Source organism: Hyperolius riggenbachi, chromosome 8 (assembly GCF_040937935.1).
Source record: "Hyperolius riggenbachi isolate aHypRig1 chromosome 8, aHypRig1.pri, whole genome shotgun sequence".
Lineage (NCBI taxonomy): Eukaryota > Metazoa > Chordata > Amphibia > Anura > Hyperoliidae > Hyperolius > Hyperolius riggenbachi.
In genome coordinates, this window is record NC_090653.1 from 13,543,626 (window position 1) to 13,564,584 (window position 20,959).

General features: G+C 45.7%; 1 protein-coding gene across 9 annotated transcripts in view; it reads right to left on the reverse strand.

Moving 5' to 3' along the window:
- Positions 1 to 20,959, reverse strand: part of PCDH11X (protocadherin 11 X-linked) — a 1,835,932-nt gene that overhangs the window by 1,772,192 nt on the left and 42,781 nt on the right. Inside the window, exon 1 of one of the 9 annotated variants that reach the window (XM_068250001.1) lies at positions 15,435 to 16,061. The exons of 7 other annotated variants lie outside the window; for them this stretch is intronic. The gene's annotated coding sequence lies outside the window, so the exon portion shown is untranslated. One more of the 9 variants, XM_068250002.1, reaches the window with a different exon arrangement.

Here is a 20,959-nt window from a genome sequence, read left to right on the forward strand (position 1 = left end):
GACTAGACAATTAGATGATTGGTGAGAAAAACCCAGAGAATCCCCCATGAGGAGATGAACTGGCCCAAAACCTGTCGGTTCTGTCAGATTTTAACTGCTTACTTTTTTTTTGTGATAGTGGTCCTTAGCATCAGTGCTACATCTCATGTATCTCTGCTACTCATTATTTGTTATGCATCATGTCAACTGCTATTATCTATAACCACACCCCCTAACAGGCTAAAATAGGCCTACACAGGCTAAAAGGTTTTGTTTTTCTTATAGATATACATAATGTGCAGAGGGAGATTATGCTTGCTTGGCAGTTGGAAACAAACGTTATTTCCCACAATGCAATGAGGCTCACAGACAGCAAACTGTCAGGACCTAGGTGCTGACATCACACTGTGGGAGGGGTTTGACCACAATATCAGCCACACAGACCCCCCCCCCCCCCCCCCCCGATGATCTATTTGAGAAAAGGTAATGACTTCTCATGGGAAGCGATATCAGCTACTGATTAGGATGAAGTTGAATCTTTGGTTACAGTTCCTCTACAAAAAAAAACAAAAAACCATTTACTCTTAAATAGGTTTGCTGCTAATGGCGACTGCTGCCCTCCGAAGGTAGACAGGTTAGATTGACTAGTCAGTTGGGCTGTTGGTAAGAGCAGGCCATCAAGAGCTGTGGGCCCCGATGCAAGTTTTACATTGGGGTGCCCCAAGCACTCTATACATAACAATTGATACGGCGCACCAAAACCTGCCAATGGCAACTACAGTGTCAGAGGTGCAAGAAGGGGATGGGGAATAGCTAGTTAATGATTACCCCCAAGCACTCTATACATAGCAATCCCTGCCAATGGCAACTACAGTGTCAGAGGTGCAAGAAGGGGATGGGGAATAGCTAGTTAATGATTACCACTATTCAAAGCATCTATACAAGTGATTATTATGAGCACAAGACCAATAGAGAGCTAATATTGCAGTTGAGGGAGGGCCCTTCGGGGCCCCTCTGGCCCCGTTGCGGTCGCAACCTGTGCAACCCCTATTGCTACGCTTCTGCAGGCCATGCCCACTTAGCATCCGCTGGAATCCAAGATCCACCGTGACTTTTACAGACGCCACTAACATTCTATGGCAATGTATGCACTTGTAAAGGACACATGCTATTCCTGCAAATTTAACATATATAATGTGAACTGCAAGGCGGTAATAATTGAGTCTGATGTGAAATTCTTTGGCTGGGGTCCAACCGGCATCCACTATGTGCTGCCCATACACAGTGAGCCTAGCATGAGATAGCTGATTGAGTACCTTCATAATGGATGGTCTGGAATTAATGTAATAACTGGTATTGATAGAAGGTTAGATAGCAGTGAAGGGAGAGGAGAAGCACTTTAAATTTGATAAGCAGCTGTGTAAAGCTTGGAGAATCCAGACATGTCACTGGGACGGAGAACCCATTAGATCAAATATTTAAAAGGCATGCAGTCCATTTATCCCTGCAGACTAACAAACCATTTGTCAGGGTTAAATTATGGGGAATCCACTGTACCGGTATCTCCAGTACAAGGAGTGAAGGATGACGGGGATTGTTCAAAAGGAAAGTTGCCCACCCCTGAGACCACTTCTAATTGACAAATGAGTCTATCAATACGTAAACTGTGTCAGCTCGGAATACCCTTCAGCTTTGACACACCCGGGAAATCTCTACGTCTTCGCTAAATAATAATCCTGCAGTACAGATGAAGAGAAACCTAAAGAAAGACCAGAATTTGTTGGCTTGTAGATCTCCAGTTGAGGTAAAACATGAGATATAGCCTTCAGTAGACTTAGCCGAAAGTTTCGGCTATTTTCCAGATGAGCAATAGCAATCTTAGCAAAGTCAACAGACGAGATCGGCCTTCAAGAAGTAATCAGCAACCCAGTCCGTGCTTCCACCAGAACGTAAGCTTAACATCTGAACAATGACCAACCACATGCTCAGTTACTACAACCTTCAAAATAAAAAGCTCCATTGATCAGCTGTTCTGATTAATAAGAAATAATTATGAGGTGATACTAGCTACGACCTTATTGACTGCCACTTAAGGAACTCCATGTAGTGACTCATGTTAAATAAAATTTCTGAAGTCATGTGAGATTTTGCTATTGGTTTTTAAATACCCTTAATCCCTGACTTATAAATTACTCTGAAAGATCACTGAGGCAGCACGGGCTGTGTCTGTATCATAGCTGGTGTTTGAATGTAGCAATGATGATGCTAATTAGGATTTCGTAAAAATTTTGTGTAATTTTCCCTCCCTTGACTAACCTAACTTTAACCTAACCTTAACTTTAGGGGCAACAAGACTGCACCGCCACTATTCCATGTCCTCAACTTTAGGGTCAACAAAACTTCACCACCACCACCATCATTCCAGGTCCTCAAGTTTAGGGGCAACAATTCTGCAACACTACCACCATTTCAGGTCCTGAACTTTAGGGTCAACTAGACTGCACCACCACCATTTCTGGCCTTTAACTTTAGGGGCAACAAGACTGCACCTCCACCATTTTTGGCCTTTAACTTTAGGGGCAACAAGACTGCACCTCCACCACCACCATTCCAGGTCCTCAATTTTAGGGTCAACAAGACTGCACCACCATTCCAGGCCCTCAACTTTAGGATCAACAAGACTGCACCTCCACCACCACCATTCCAGGTCCTCAACTTTAGGGTCAACAAGACTGCACCTCCACCACCACCATTCCAGGTCCTCAACTTTAGGGTCAACAAGACTGCACCTCCACCACCACCATTCCAGGTCCTCAACTTTAGGGTCAACAAGACTGCACCTCCACCACCACCATTCCAGGTCCTCAACTTTAGGGTCAACAAGACTGCACCTCCACCACCACCATTCCAGGTCCTCAACTTTAGGGGCAGCGAGACCTCATCATCATCCACAACGTTACCGTCTTCAGAACCACTTCAGATCCAGGTGTTTCCACAACCACTTTGCTGCAACCTGGAACCCCTCCATGCAGTGGCGTACCTAGGGCGCTTGACACCCGGTGCTGATTATTCAGATAGCACCCCCCCCCAAAAAAAAATAAAGAACGTGACAGCCGCCACTGGCCAAAATTACTATAGTAGGGATTTGTTTGTGCACTCCGAGTGAAATGTCTATGTGCTCATTAAAGCACTGTGTAAAATAAATACATAATAATGAGCTCTTCTGAGGAAGCTCAGTGACATGACTATGTATTCTGTAAAGTGCTGAAGAAGATGTCAGGGCTATATAAATACATCCTATATAATAAAACCCCTGTGTCCGTGCGCTCTCCCTGTGTAGCATTGTCCGTGCTGAATTGTTGTGCGCATGTGCGCACTGCGCAGCGGGTGGCCGGGTCTGCGGCGGGTGCGCGCATGCGCGGTGACACTGCAGATGGGAGGTGGGAGGGGAGTGGAGGAGAGGGGAGGTGGGAGGAGAGGGGAGTGGAGGGGATGGGGATTGACACAGACCTAGAGCCGTTTTTAAACAGGATTAGGTCACCTAGTACTAATAATAATAAGGTAGGACACTAAACTGTGGCTATGGTAGGTCTAGATTATGAGCTTCTCTGAGGACAGTCAATGACATGACTACATACTCTGTACAGTGCTGCAGAAGATGTCAGTGCTATATAAATACATAATAATAATATGGCAGGATATTAGAGCATGGTGGGATTAGATTGTGAGCTCCTCTGAGGACAGTCAGTGACATTACTATGTACCCTGTAAAGTGCTGAAGAAGATGTCAGTGCTATATAAATACATAATAATAATATAGCAGGATATTAGAGCATGGTGGGATTGTGAGCTCCTCTGAGGACAGTCAGTGACATGACTATGTACTTGGTAAAGTGCTGCAGAAGGTGTCAGTGCTATATAAATACATAATAATATGGTAGGACATTAGACTATGATAGGATTAGATTATGAGCTCCTTGGAGGACTGTCAGTGACATGACTATGTACTTGGTAAAGTGCTGCAGGAGATGTCAGTGCTATATAAATACATAATAATATGGTAGGACATTAGACTATAACAATGGTAGGATTAGACCCTGAGCTCCTCTAAGGACAGTCAGTGACATGACTATGTACAGTTAGTTAGCATGCCCAATTAACTGGATGCACCCATCAACAGAGAGGTGACAGAAGGGGAGCAGAAGGTGGAAGATAGGTGACAGCAGGGAAGGATGGCAGATAGGTGACAGGAGGAGAGGGTGGCATTGAGGTGACAGGAGGGGAGTAGAAGGTGGAAGATAGGTGACAGGAGGGGAGGGTGGCATTGAGGTGAAAGGAGGGGAAGTTGGCAGAGAGGGGACAGAAGAGGGAGGGTGGTATAGAGGTGACAAGAAGGGAAGGTGGCAGAGAGGGGTCAGCAGGGGAGGTAGGTAAAGAGGAGACAAGCAGGGGAGGGTGGTATAGAGGTAACAGGAGGGAAGGATGGCAGATAAGTGTCAGCGCAGGGGAGGGTGGTATAAGGGTAACAGAAGGGGAGGGTGGCAGAGAGGGGTCCAGAGGGGAGGATGGCAGAAAGGTGACAAGTGGCAGAGAAGGGGTCAGCAAGCAAGGAAAGGGTGGCAGAGAGGTGGGAGCAGGGGAGGGTGACAGCAGGGGAGTAGAGGGTGGCAGAAAGAGGTGGAAGTAGAGGAGGTGAGAGTGGAAGAGAAATTTCAGCAACCTGCTGAAGGCCAGGAGAAAGACTAGCAGAGAGGTGACTGGCTCCATCTTGCTGAGGATAAGGAAAGGGTCAGTTAGGGACAGGGTGGGGGGTTAAGAAGTCAGGATGAGGGAGCAATAGAAGTTGAAAGTATAGTCGTGGGGCTGCAGCTAAAAGTACCAGACATCCAAACCTCCAGCTCCCTGCAGTGTGGCTGCTATATAAGTTTTTCCCCTTGCACTTAGCCTGTTGCTTACGAAAAGCATCATTGCGGGGGAGGGGGGATCCGTAAGGCTGCACCAATAGCCACAGGGAGTCATAAATAGTTCAGCACTAGAGATGGGAAGTTCGGATCTTTTCAATGATCCGGATGATTCGAATCGGATCATTGAAGAGATCCGGATCTTTGATCCGAATCTCGGATCATTTTACTACAGGAAGCATTCGGGGGTGAAATGAACAGCAGGACAGGTCTGTGGACAGGAGAAGGGGAGGGGGGGGACACACAGAGAAGGGGAGAAGATGGACAGAGGGCAGGGAGTGGACAGAGAAGGGAGGAGGGACGAGCAGAGAGCAGAAATGTTTGCACGTAATACCCACATGCTGCAATCATATGCTTTACATGTATTTCACCTACATGCTCATCTGTACACTTTGAAAGAAAAGGTCGCACAGTGAAAGAAAGCATTCCCAGAAGATAAGTGCAGCTGTTTAGTGCGGAGTGCAGGAGGATTATATTGCCTTTCAATCACACTGTCTGCAAAGTTACTGAGCTGTGCTGAGCCAAAAGCTTCCAATGTGATCACTGTGCAGCACTACGGAACAGCCAGCCTGTAATGGGCAGCACATTGCAGCCAGTATGTGTGCTCTACACATATCTGGCAGTGGCACTGATGTCCCCTCTCTCTCATCTACCTGTCTCCCTGCAAGGCTGCCACCCCTCCAACTCAGCGATCCCTGCTTCCAGGACCCCGCTGCCCGCTGAGAGGGGGCGTGTCGCTCCTGGCCCCGCCCCTTTTGCGATCCGAATCGTTCATTTTGATGATTCGGATGATCGACTCATAAAATAGATTCGGATCAAAGATCCGAATCGTTCATGATCCGGACAACACTATTCAGCACTCACCCTGTTAACCATTTGTGCTGTTAACTATGTTGCATCCTTGCATCAGCATTTGGTGTCAGGACTGCCTGCTCCCCTCTCCCCGTGCACTCACAAGGAGACCAAGTTACTCCCCCCTCACTACAGGCCTCCCTCCTTGGTCTCGCCTTGTCTCATCCATTTGCAGAGTGCAGCTTGATATGTCACTTATCACCTGCTCCTGATGTTCCTCCGTGTTGAATCAGTGCAGGCAGGAATGAATGGTACACTGTCCATCCTCATCACAAGCTGGTCTCTTGCCTCCTCTCACTGCACGTCCTGTGTAATCACCTGACATGCAGAGAGCAGGAAGTAGTGAGAGCAGCCGGCTGGTGGATGGACGGTGTACCTTCATTCCTTCCTGCACTGATTCAACACGGAGGGTACATCAGGAGCAGCCAGTCAGGTGATAGAGACTTATAACGCTGCCTGTGCACGCTGCAAAGGACCCCCTCTGTCCAGTAGTGAGGGAAGGAGGAATGAAGTTGGCCCCACCTCCCTGCATCCTCACTACATTTTCCTGCCATCACTGGACTTCTGCCCGGGTGTCACCCCCTTCCCATGATGGCACCCGGAGCGCCCCGCCCCCTGCGCCCGCCCCTAGAGACGCCACAGCCTCCATGCTGATCTAGTGTTGAAGCTTTATGCCACTGCATCATACTTGTATCCGCACTCTTCATTAACCCATGTACTGGAGGGGGAAGTCGATAACTGTAACATCCATGCCTTAACTCCATTCAATGATGAAGGAATGGAAGCGAGTAGGATAAGCATCCATAAACAACTCCTTCCAAAATGACCACACTATGCTGGTCCGCTGGAGTGATGTGGCAGCGCACATTCTATAGCTGACTAGGACCTGAACTCCAGGGGTCTATATAAGCACAACAAGGGAAATGGCTAACCACCTCAGTTAGGCAGCAGGTTGGAGTGATTCTTTAATAATTAATCCGCCATATTGGTTTTGCTGTATGAGCTTAGGCTAGTAACTTCCATTTAATGATACTCCCCATTCGTGAGCCCATTGCCCCTAACTCTGCATGCAGATCTTACATATTACAGATGAGATCATACTCCCACAATGCTCTTACGAGAAGACCTTCAGGTTTATGTCTAGGCAGAGTCCCCTGGTAGAAATTTAAGTAGTTTTATTATTTTTAAAGGGAGCCCGAGATGAGAAGTATATTGAGGCTGCAATATTTATTTCCTTTTAAACAATACCAATTGCCTGGCAGTCTTTCTAATGCTGTGTCCGTAAAACTTTTAGCCATAGACTCTGAACAAGCATGCAGCCGATCAGGTGCTCTGACTCAGCTGACTAAAGTTTTACTGGATTAGCCATATGCTTGTTCCAGGGTTTCGAATCAGACACTGCTTATGACAGAAGATTAACAGCGCTGCCAGGCAACTGGCATTGTTTACAAGTAAATAAATATGGCAGCATCCATGTCCCTCTCACCTCGGATTCCCTTTAATTATAAATAATCCTGTTTCTTGAGAAAATATTACCACTTGTGTATATTGGTATATGTATATTTTGTATTGTGAAAGCAATCTACAGGTACAAACTTGGAATAAATTGGTCCGCTGAAAGGGGCTAAAGGATACTCCATGATATGTCTGTGGATTAGGAATACAATCTGTAGTTTATAACTTTAAAATGTTTTGTTCCCCTCTTCCCAAGTGAGATGAATTATTTTATGTCAGAGTTCCCCTTTAAGGCGTTGTGTAAGTCCTGCATAGGGGTTAACTGCACCTAACTTACAGACCCCCCCCCCCCCCCTCCACACACACACACACACACACACACACACAGGCTGTACACACACACACACACACACACACACACACACACACACACACATACACACACCACACACAGACTGTACACACACACACACTCACACTGACAAACACACGCACACACACAGACTGTACACACACACACACACACTGACTGTACACACACACACACACACACACACTGACAAACACACGCACACACACAGACTGTACACACACACACACACACACACACACACACACACACACACTGACTGTACACACACACACACACACACACACTGACAAACACACGCACACACACAGACTGTACACACACACACACACACTGACTGTACACACACACACACACACACACACACACACTGACAAACACACACACAGACTGTACACACACACACTGACAAACACACACACACACACACACACTGACTGTACACACACACACACACACACACACTGACAAACACACGCACACACACAGACTGTACACACACACACACACACTGACTGTACACACACACACACACACACACACACACACACTGACAAACACACGCACACACACAGACTGTACACACACACACACACACACACACACACACACACACACACACACACTGACAAACACACACACAGACTGTACACACACACACTGACACACACACACACACACACACACACACACACACACACACACACACACACACACACACACACACACACACACTGACAAACACACGCACACACACAGACTGTACACACACACACACACACACACACACAAACTGTACACACACACACACACACCATACACACACCATACACACACCATACACACAACACACACACACACTCCCTGCAATTGCAGCATCTGAACATAATATAATGGAGCTGAGATTGGGTACCACTAGCCCTAGCTTATGTCATTGAAAATCATATGTATCGGACAGTTGTTTCAAAACCTGTCAACGCAGTTGTTTTCATTGTAGAAGGGCTGCCTGGCAGGCCTATCCTCAGACCCTGTGACAAATCTAAACCCAAAGCAACAATTAAATACAATGTTCATGATGCAGTCTGAGCAACGGCAATGGATCTGCTTAAACATGGAGCAACAAGAGGTAGTCTTCTTTAGGCATTACGTTCCTAATGAAACGCTTCCCCAATGTATGAACTATATATTACCCCCCACCACACAGGCACCACACTCTGCCAACCCCTGCACCCTTAGGAACATCTGCTCGTAAGCCTGACGATCACACTGCAACCCGACATCCACTTTATACCTCCAATTCCAACTCCGCCAAGTAAAAAGCCACTACACGTTGATCTGATAGTTGATTCAGGCCTTTTCTGTAGATCATTAGGAAGTGTATGGGGTGTACCCAACTTTGAGATACTAGAACCTCCTAGATAAAAGCAAATGCAGACCTCCTATTTTGTCTCTTTAGTGTCTTGGTCATGCCACATCCACACCTCTGTCGTATCTGCCTGGAAGTGACTTACACTATAGAAGCACAATACAGATGGATTAGGTGTGCCAATATCCTTGTCCGTACATAGCCAAGCTCTCAGAACACTTTCAGTTTTAATGAGGACAATTATTAAGCTAGTTCAAGCTCAAAATTAGTAGAAGGCATCAACTCGAGGCTTCCACCATCAGTGAGACTAGTTCCTCTTCTTGGTTAGTCGAGAAACGTGTCGGCCTCACTTCGGGTGACCTTCCGACAGCATTTACTTTAGTGAAAAATAAGAAAAAGATATTTTAATATCCCTGCTCAACAACTCAGTCGGATCAGCCTGGACATCAAACAGTCACAGCTCCTGGTTCAGGGTGGTCACAGTGACATCTCCTGCTAGATGCTTGCCTGTGCACCACTTACCAGTTCTACATGCAGGGCCAGCTAATTGCTCATTAAGCCAATCGAACAGTGAAACATATGAAAGTTCCTCCCTAAGGATGACCCTGAGTAAACACACACATACACCAAGACGCAAAGACCTATTTGCTCAAAGAATCATGACTGCTAATGAGAAAAATGTTGTTTTCTTCTAATCTTAAGTTCAATACAAGCCTCTTCATATCAACGTTTCTGCCTGGAAATGAAAAACGGTGCTGAGTTCTCAAACCTCTTCCACTTTGGTGGGGAGGTTTCATGGTTACTCGGAGATGGCTGTTGATTTGTACCTTGGGGACGTCTTGTGTTGCTTCGTACTTGAAATGAAATTACTGCAGTTTACAATTAAATAAGATCGGTTCAGTTTCGAGATGTAACCACAGCCTGACACTTGTACGGGAAGCGCGGCCGCTGCCATCTCTTCTTCCAGCGGCTTCAGTGATCTGAGATCAGACCTTTTGTATCGGTGGACCCAAAATAACAGGAGTGCTATAGAGAACTGACTGATGGCCAGATTTCAAGAGCAAACCTAGGGTTGCTTTTTCAAGACAGGCTTTGGAAACATGTCTGGGTCTCACCAAAGTGACCCCATAGAATTGTTTGCAGCTCAGCTCTTGCTATAGTTATTAATGTTCTACCTTTAGAGATTTAAAAAGGTAGGCAACCAACATCAAGAAAAGTAGATCTAGAAAAGAAAGTCTATAATGAAATATGAAACTACAAATGTATTGGGCACAAAGGACTTTTGGCTCATTTTAGGCCATAGTGAGAGGTTTGGTGAGAGGTTGGGATTTAGTGGTGTAAGATTTCAGTTGCATGCAGTGCTGAACCACAAACTTTTTAAAAATAAATCCAAGAAGAGTATGAGTTTATTAATTTAAAAAAATGCATAGTTGTAGCTGACTCCCTCCCCTCCCTCTCCTTATACCCATAAGGTGGGGCTTCAGGGCTAAACTACCTAACGATAATTTTAACAACATACTGTGAAGGACTACTAATGGTGCTCCACTGGAGACCCCTAAGGACCACTAGAGAGGCCTCAGGATATCAGGCACGATATATCATTAACCTGTAGCATTCAGTATTTAAATGACACCCCATAGATTCAAAATGGATCATCCAAAATAAATAATAATAATAAACCCCCAATTCTTACGCGGAAAGGGAAAGGCTAGGTCATCGTTTTCTTTTTGGCTTGCCACCCACGTCCCAACTGCTATCTTTTAACATCTGAAATTTACAAGACCCTAGAAAAGAAAACGGCGCATTTGAACATCTTCAGCAATTCCATTCTACCGGTTTATTGTCCCCGCCATCCATCGTCATCCCTAATCGGCACGTTTTAAAGACAAAATGACAACAATAAAAACAAGGATTTGGTTTTCGTCGAACGATTGTGCTAATTGCCCCAATAAAGATCTGCTTCCCTGAGACATTAACTTCTTCTACTGTGATAAGAACCATTAAATCCACAGATTCCCACCAATCATTCTCTCTCTCTCCCCCCCCCCCTCCACATAAATAAAAAAAAGTAGCATCATGCGGTTAGACTGGCGTAGGAAGGAGACAATCAATCCAAGTGTTGTCAGACCTGGTTTGAAAATGTATACCTTGCTAATCCCCCTCTTATTCGCTGCATAACACATTAGAGACAATTACAAGGGCAGTTTAAATCCTCAAAAAGAGCAGGCTTTTGTAGGAGCTAAGCTCGGACCAGCTTTGTAGCCTCTGTGGCAACTTCTGGCCTTAATTCACAGAATATAATCGGCAAAAAAGCTTGTTTTAAGAACTACATTTTTTATGAAATGGGTCATAACCGCTCAGATATCACCAAAGTGCCTTAAATCTCAGCTACAACCAGGGAGCTTGCAGTGCCTGGCTGGATTTGCATCTTCTTTGACTGTTGACTATAAGCAGCCAATCACGCAAACATAGGCATCACGAGGAGAAGCTACGGGAAAGGCATGGTGCTGCAAGCCACAAAGCAATGTGCAAAGTGCAGTAACCCATAGCAACAGATCAGCAATCGCCTATCGTTGTTCTGGCTGCTCTCATCTGAGGTGGACAGCTGGCTGTTGCAGATGACTCTGCATCTAGAACTTGCCATAAATAAGCATGTGCGTAGCTAGTGTTTATTGTAAAACGTGTAGCTTCAGATGATATCAATCTGATCTCAACTGATGGTTGCGCCTAAGCATCTTTTGCTTCTATAATATTTTCTTGTATTATTATAACTTAACTACCTCCTCTCCAGCTTCCATAATGTCTATGCCTCCCCAGAGATCTGCTTATCTCCCCCAAAGCACCTCCTTTTAGAACCTCATTTGTAAAACGTACAGTCATGCCCAATTCCCTAAGCCAGAGGTCACAAGAGGGCTAATCATACTGAAATTGGGGCAGGTTTATGAAGATCAGTGCAAGATACTGGAGCAGAACTGGTGCAAAAATGTGGCCATGTCCAGGTCAAGGATTCCTATTTGGTTGCTCTGAGCTACAGCTCCAGTTATATGGGTGGGTGTTTTTTTGTTTTGTTTTGTTTTTTCACCAGATTTGCTTCTTGCACCGTTTTTTTTATACAGTATCTGCCTCGTTGCCCTTTCATTGAAAACCTCAGCATCATCTCACAGTAGAAGTCAATGGGAAATTTGCCAACCTAGTCAGATATGCACAGATTTTCCAGGACTGCAGACATTTAGATTTCAAGCAAGATGAGCTCTTGTGCAGTTCCAAGCTCAGCCCTCCCATGGCAGGTTTTCAATAAACGCCAATGCAAAAAAGCTGTTGGACAATCATGGCCTTCCAGCTGAAGAACCAGAAATTCCAGAACATCCCTCAAGGACTTGGCTTAGAGGATCCTCTGAGGCTTGTAGTCCTTCAACAGTCGCTGAACTGGTCAGTTATCCATCTTGATATACAGATTTAAGACTCTGGAATGACAAGTTGTGCTGAGGTGCTTTACAAGGACTAACCCTCCACCTTCCATGTTCCATGACCAAACCTTGGAAGAGAAAGCTTCTTCAAACAGAAGGCACTATACCTCACCAAAAGAGCTCCTTCATTACTTGGCTCAATGTGAAATACAAATTCAGTACAACTGCAAACGGCTTAGATCTTTGATCTCCACTGCTGCACAAGCTGTGCAGCATAAAACCAATTTCATCCTGCAGACAGTACAATATTGCATATAAATTATACTTCAGCCAGGGATTTCTCCCTCAACATCTCACTGAGCCCGACCGTTCACGGCAAGACAGGTGAGGGCTGTGTGATGCCATACAGAAAATTGACTTCATGCTGACAGCTAAGATGAAATTCCTGACACAAATCCTGTTGTAGCTACTTCTTTGCCTATTTATTCATTTTCTGCATGAAGTCTCAGACATAGTCCAAGACATGTCCGACACAATCCCACTACAGTCCAAAGCTACAAAGCGGACACCTCTATTACACAGTTTTAAACTGAGGACTCCATGGGGCTTTCTACGAGTACCTCAGTCTACAGCTTGCCACCGTTCCTCAACCCAAAGAGCTCATGGATTCCAAAAGAACCCATTGGTGTGAAGGTTGGTCGAAAGTTCTTTGGAGCCCAAAAGCAGAACAGTGAATCCCAAGTTGGGATTACGATTACCACTGATGTATTGGACTATATTTGTTACCTATGGTCAATGCTTATGACGAAAGTACCAACTCTAGAAGGCAACAATTAATTTGAAAAATCACACTTTTATACATCGGGCTCATCAAACCACCCGAATGCCTACACATTACCAAATCCTAGCTTCCACATTTTGGTAAGTGGGAAGGTTCAGTGTAGGATTTGGTAGATGGGAACCAAAGGACATAAATCTTGGAACCTCAATGTGTCTTGGCAATTTTCTTTCTCCCTCCCTATCCCATGAAACGATCATAATTCCGAAACCAATCCATGACATCCAACTTTGTGTAATGAATAATGCAGGCACCCAATACGGAGAATTATGTGCACCTTGCAGATGGAGGGGGAGATGGATGCTGGTGACAAGAAGAGATAGTTCCCGTGCTATTTAAAGCAGCCATTCTTTTAGTTTATGGCTTCCAGAGCCCCCATGAAAGATGTCTATTTGTCAGTCTGATTCTGTTAGACATCGAAAATTTAAGGCTGCCCTCAAGATTGATGCCTAGGACCGGTCTGCATTATGTACGACTCGAGCAACTGTGGCAAACGTTTTATTCCGAAATTGATTTTACTTGGACACTACTTGTGCGTTGAATATATCTACGGCAGAGCCATTAATCAATATCACCCTGCACAGGACCGAGACTCACCGCCAGGCGCATTTAATTCCCAGGAATAACATGTTTTTTTTTTCCTCTTCCCTTCTTTCCTTTCCCCGCTCGGTTCCCATTCCTTGAAAACTCAGCTTGAATAAAAACGATAGACTACATGGCTGCTCTACACAAAAATTCTGCTCTTTGCTGCAGCTCCACTGGAATAGCTGGCAGTGAATCTACTACAAGGGACAGCTACGGTAGCTAGTTTTTTTTCCCTCCGCTTTTTTTCCTCTCTCCTGCCTTCCACTCGCTCAACATAATAATACACAGTGTTGATGCTAAAAGACTCAGCTTAGCAGTCATAGAGTGCTCTGTTCATTGAAACATATAGCAGACTGTTCAGCCTCGCACAACTGCCTGGACTCTTTGCAAATTGACGTGCCGGGTATCGTAAAGAGGGGGGGGGGGGGGGGGGCATGCCATGAATCTAAAGAGATTAGGAAAATTCTCTTTTTACCTCCTGCACTGATGGACACGATCGTTGATGAATATAACCAGTAGGCACATTTGGGGCATGGTTTTCTATATATGTATTTAAATATGTATTACAGTTATAGACACACATACCAGGAATCCACGTAGATATGGAATCCTCAAAGGGTGATAGGAATGAAATGATTCCCACCTTTTCTTCATCTTTCTACCAGTTGCTTTTGCATCACCCCCTCCCCAGCCTCGGTTCCTTCGAGCTACCCTGCATGCGCTGGCAGCTTAACCCTCCTCACCCCTGGCTACCGCAGCCCAGATCTCCCTCTCCTGTCCATGGTGCAACTACAACCCCACAGTGCATTCCCACTCATGTCTCCCCAACACCACCAGCTCTGCATGTCCATCTCACAGCTGACAAAGGCTTCAGCGCCGGTCAGAAACCCAGCCTCAGCAGCAGATATAGTTGTCTTTTATTCTCCCTACTGCTCGGGTGCTACCTGAGCCCAGCGGGAAGATGTAGGTAGAGGTGGGGGGGGGGATTGCAGAGCTCCCCCGTGCAGAGAAGCTCAGACACCACTGCATAGGAGCACCACACAGCTGTTACGCTGGAGGGGAGAAGAAGCTGCACACCATCCGTGGTGAGGTGGAAGCCAGGAAGCAGCTATCAGCCACCTGACATTCATGCAGCACGGAAACCCCTAAAGTGTGAATAAAAGGCTCAACGTTCATCATCAGCTGCAGCTACTAAAATAAGCATCACTTTGTAGGCACTTCCTTCCATACGATTTTCCTGGGCTCTGGGTTTTCTGGACCGTCTAGAAGCCCCTATTTGAGCCATTTGGGTCTGACGGTACACCGAGGGCTACCAGCCTTCGCAATGCCCACATACCCCCTTTTTTTTATTCTTTATACCTTCTAAATTCCTGCAAGGTGCAAAATGCCCGAACCACACCACCTCCTCACCGTCTGTCCCCTTCTTACCTTCTAATTCTTGCAAGAGGCAAATTGACTACAAACCCAGCTCCTGGTCCAAGAATATTAATTAGCCATTGCAGCCTCCTCAGTGTTTTATTTGTTTCCAGCAAAAGGAAATGAAAGATTTCCACAAGCCCTCTTTAACCGGTTCCACAGAGTTGCTGTGAAGATCCTTCAGAGCCTCAATGGTCCTGCTTACCTTTAATTCCTGTAAGGTGCAAACCGTGGCAGGGCTCTGCAGTAAAGTCCACAGCATCATCTACCAGGAGAAGAATGACAACCTCACCGCCTGGCAAGTTGAACCATTCAAAGCCATCCCTTCATCCAGCCAGCAGCTAGCTCCTTGTTCATTCCAGGCAAGTCCCCAGCAGAAGCAAGCAAGGAAAAAAAGAAAAAAGGAAAAAAAATCTGGATTCCCTGAACAGTGTATTCCAAAGTTCTGTGGGGGAGTCTCTTAATTGCCGTAGCTCAGCTGTCAGTAGTAATGCAATTCCACCAGCAGCAACCACCACCACCTCCACCCTGGACAGGTGCAGCCGAGATTTTTTTCCCCAGCAGAAGTCTGCCAGTCTGCTAACAAGTTAGGAATGTCAGTGCGAAGACAGAGGAGGAAGAAGGCAAGGAAGAATAATCACAGAAATCTATTCCTCTTGGAAGTAGAGGATGGAAGAGGAGGGGGACCCTGGGGACAGGGCAGGAGGGCTGAAGCCACCAGGGATGGGTGCTGCTCCTAGCAGACCGGTGCAGTGACAGCAGCTGTTGTGTATGAATGTCTTCAGCAGACCTCAGACTACATGCACTGACTGCTGTCTGATTCCAGCTCTGGTCCTGCTGCTAGCATCCCTCTCTCTCTCTCTTGCTGACATCACCGAGGGGTGGAGCTGGCATGCAAATGATGGAACCTTTCCCCAGCAAGAGGGTTTTTTTCCCTTTCCTCCCCATCTCTCGCTCTTAAAGGTATCTTGCAGAATGCTTCTGCCATCAGTCTGCTCTCAGCAAATCAGTGCTGCAGCATCCTCCTGTCTCCTCTCTCGCTCTGCCTGGCCAATGTCCTCCTCCTGCAGAGCTGCAGCAGGGATGGATGGATGGATGGATCTGGGATGCCTGTAGCCTCCTATATTAATAGCAGCCCTTCAGTTTCATGTGCTTATTTTTTATGCTTGTTTTGTGTTTTTATTATTTTGTATTTATTTACTTCGCTTGTGCTTTCTCCACTCTGGCTGTCTATTTTTGGGAATTTTTTTATTACTATTTCTTTTTTTACTACCGTAGTAGCTTTTCTACATTTTTGGGTATTTTTTATTCCTGTTTTTTTTTTTTTTTATGTTCTACATACATATGTTCATTTTTACTTAATTACTCTGCTAAAGCATTTTCTTTGGTGTGCTGAACACAAGGGTTAAAGATGCCCTCAGTAGACGGATGGTGGATGGTGACATATATCTGGGATTTTTTTTCTCATAAATAGCTTTTTATGTATTTACATGTGTTTCATGTTCTCTTTTTTATGTTGGGTAATTTCCTTGGCAAGGGCAAGGCTCTCTCCCCTACTGCTTCTTGTAAATGCTGTTTTTATTATTGCAGAACATCTCAAGTTCATTTTCATAGTTATGCTATACTTCTTTTCTCTTACCCCCCCCCCCCCCCTCAATCCCTTTTGTCTTGTCATCATATTGTACAGCGCTTCAGAAGATGATCCCGCTATATAAATTCATAATACAGTAATATGAAAGGGTTAAAGGTGCTATTGACACAGACAGCCAAATACACGTATCTGGGAATTATTTATTGAAACCATCTTTAGTATTATTTATCGTTCCTTCAGTTTTGCATGCTTACATTTTTTATTTGTGTTCTGTTTTATTTATTGGCTGAGCTTGGACCCGTAGGGTTAAAGACGCTGTAGATAGGTGGGCGGTGGCATATATCTGCGATTGTTTTAACCTTTTATCATCATAGCTTATCTGTTTCATGTTTTTATACTTGTTTTTATTCGTGAAGTCAGTTTACTTGGCAGAGAGGGAGCAGTGCTTAGTGTAGTTTTTTGAGGGTTAGTGGGTGTCTTAGAGCAATAGTTTAACCCTTTTCAGTTATATAAACACAACTTTTATATGGATGTCTTCTATTAAGTTTTCAGGGGCGTATCTGTGTAATATAGAGCCTATGGCAAACACAGAAATTGCGCCCCCCTCCCCAGTCAGAGACCGCTTCCTCTCTACAAACAACATTCTTTCTCGTGTAAATGTGTTATGGTTGCCTGTGTTTTTGGGTTCCGGATATTGCTGAAGTGACTTTTTTGGGAAATAACTCTTCTTATTCCCTTGCTGTCCTATTTTCCAACACTAAGCCAAGTGCGCCCTACATACATAAGTTAAGTAGCCATTTTCCCCAGATAATGGGCCTGTTCGGCAGGCATTAGGGCGCAGCACAGGGACAGGCTTGGCAGTGCAGCACAGGGGCAGGCATTGCGCCCATGTCATGAATTACGCCTGCACCCCTCTAGATACGCCTCTGCCAGTTTTATCTATATTCATTAACTTTGCTTAGAGGGGGATAGCAGCATTTGGGATAGGCAGCTCATTGGATGGGACTGAGATTGCTTTCTTTGTACCATTGCCTCACTTTTAGGTAATTTTTTATTTATGTTTTTGCCCATAATTAATTATTTTACAAGGCAAAGGAGTGCTGTGCTTGAACTGTGTTCGCCGTCAGTTGTATCCAGGGTTCAGGGTGCTGCAGATGGAATGTATTCATTTCATTGCCTCCTTGTGTTGACCTTTTGGTGAAAGGCTTGGGCCAGGGGCATAACTACAAAGTATGGGGCCCAACAGCAAAACTTTGATGGAGCACCCTCAATGTTTCCACCATTCCCTTGCCTACCCCTGGTGACCCTGACAGCCTGGGGGTCCACCTTGCAAGAGTCATAAAACAAGTGTGGACATCATAACCTTCAAACCCAGTGAATAGCCACAAAAACACCTGATCTGAAGTATGGACCCCTGAATCGGAGGAAGCAAAGTAACAGTTGAGGTCCCCTTAAAACCCTGGGCCCCCCTGTGGTCGCAGGGACTGCTCCCCTGTAGTTACGCCCCTGGGCCGATGCGCGGGATAAAGGTACTGGAGATGTGTCCGCTGAGAGATGAGGGTTATTCAGTTAAAGTGGCCATACACCGAGACAGACCATCATTAAAGGAGCTGTCAGCCATGTCTGTGGATAACCAGCAGGCCTTAGGCATGTGCTTGGTGCTGGGAAGCACCCCGCTGCCCTTGACAGAGGGGAGGCTTTGCAGAACGCAGAAAATAAAACAAAAATATTGATATGCCAATGATGGCAGGAGGAGAAACCGGCAGTAACACAGAGGGTGAGTTCTGTATTACAGATCACTAGATTTCTGTAGTCACCACTAGTAGGCCATGTTCAGGAAAAGCTGACCCCCCCCCCCCCTCCCCTACACAGTGGCGTAGCAATACGGATCGCAGAGGAAGCCACCGCATCAGGGTCCTTGGGCCAGAGGGGCCTTCCTAACCCTCAGTATAAGCTGTTTATTGGTCCTGTGGTGGTAATAATCACTTCTATAGATACTTTGAATAGTAGTAATCATTAGCAAACTGTTCCCCATCCCCTTCTTGCACCTCTAATACAGTAGATGACCTTGGCAGGTTTTGGTGCGCCGTATCAATTATTATTATGTATAGAGTGCTTGGGGGACCCAATGAAAAACTTGCATCGGGGCCCACAACTCCTTAGCTACGCCGCTGCCCCTACATCTTTCTGCGTGAACATCGATAGGGATTTACCCTGGAAGATGTGCTAAGTTATACCTCGTTTAATTCAATCTTCCAATCAGGCAAGGGGGGAGGTGCAGAACGAATGAAGAACTTCTCGGATTGGACGTTTGAGGAGTACAACTTGGTTTGGAGGTTCTTCACCGGAAGTCTCTTTTAATGACTGACACCCAATAGAGTGTGCCGCAGTGGAATCATGTGACCAGGGGAGGCAGGTCAGATCAGGTCATTTGGACGCTGGGATCAGCAGGCACTTAATAAGCGTCTGTGTTAAGTACCTGTAAGGGATTGGTCACACTAGGGGCGTTTTGCATTTTTTTAAGCTCCAACGATTTTCAAAATCACCCTAAAAGCGCGTGTGCAATGATTCCCTATGAGAGAGTTCACATATGAGCGGTTCGTTTCTGATCTGCTCAGCAAAGCGCTGCCTGTACCATTTTTAGGGCAATTTTGTTGCAATAGAAAGCATAGGAAAAACACAAAACGCTCACAAAATCGCTTTGTGCAGCGATTGCGTTTGCGCTTTTAACAATAAATACATTGTATGTATTCTTTTCCAGGTCAAAGAGTTCACTTCCTGACTTGCGTCAGGGAGTGAAAAAACGAATCGCTCTGCAAAAGCGCTTAGAAAAGCGCTTTACAAAAAATCGTAGCGCCCAGGTAAACACTGGGAGAGGGAAAAATACTCACGTAATCGCAAAACGCTGGCCTCAACGATTGCGATTTTAGATGTTAACAAAGCCTAAATGGGTTCCCCACCTGATCAACTACTACGGTATATAAGCATTAATGGTTATAGCCAATTGAAGCCAATCGGATACAACTGGCGATCATGTTGGCGCGGGGGATAGGCGTTTCATTTTAAACACTTATGGGGGTGGGGTTAGGCATTAGTTGGGGGAGTTAAGTTTAGGCACTGAGATTAGGGATAGGAATTAGGTTACGTTTAGGCACTTACGGGGAGGTTACAGTTAGGCATTAGATGTGTGGGGGTGGGGTCTTTTTAAGCACTTAGAGAGGGGTTAGACCAGGCATGGGCAAACTTGGCCCTCCAGCTGTTAAGGAACTACAAGTCCCACAATGCATTGCAGGAGTCTGACAGACAGCCACAGTCATGACTCATAAAGGCAAATGCATCGTGGGACTTGTAGTTCCATAACAGCTGGAGGGCAGAGTTTGCCCATGCCTGGGTTATACATTGGGTGGTAGTGTGGTTGTGTGTGTGTGGGGGGGGGGGGGGGTCTTGAGGGCTCGTTTCCACTATTGCGGTGCAGAATCGCCTGGATTCCACCGGTGTTGAAATTGCATGAAATAGCATGCGGATGCGAATTTTTGCGTGTTTTTTGCCGCGAATTCGCATAGGTGAGGGTATATGCGAATTTAACCATGTCACTGCCTGTTTGAATTACATTGGTACCTATGCGAATTCGCATGAAAATTCGCATACCATAGCCGCATGCGAATTTCCTATTAAATACATTAGCGGCGATTCGCATGCATTCCACTCGCAGGCGAATTCATTGGCTCTTTTGTGCGTTTTTTTACCGCTGAAAAAAACGCACCTCAACAACGCTACAGTGGAAACAGTCCCATCCGCTTGCATTACATGTGCGAATCCGCATGCATTGGACGCATGCGGATTCGCGATAGTGGAAACGAGCCCTTATAGGCACCAGAATGGGATTGTATGAAGTGAGAATGGGTTAGACATTAGGTGGGGGGGGGGGGGGTTAGGTAATGGTAGGGAAGGGTTTGAAGAATGGGTGACGGTTAGTACATAGTGAGATGTAGCACCAATATGTTATTACAAGCGGCACACAAGTCATGGGGCGCCACTGCAATAGATACTTCAGACAGGCCACTTGATTCCCACTAGGACACCTGGCACTGCCCCAGAGGTGTCCAAACAAGTCATAATCCTGCCCCCTCCCCCTGGTC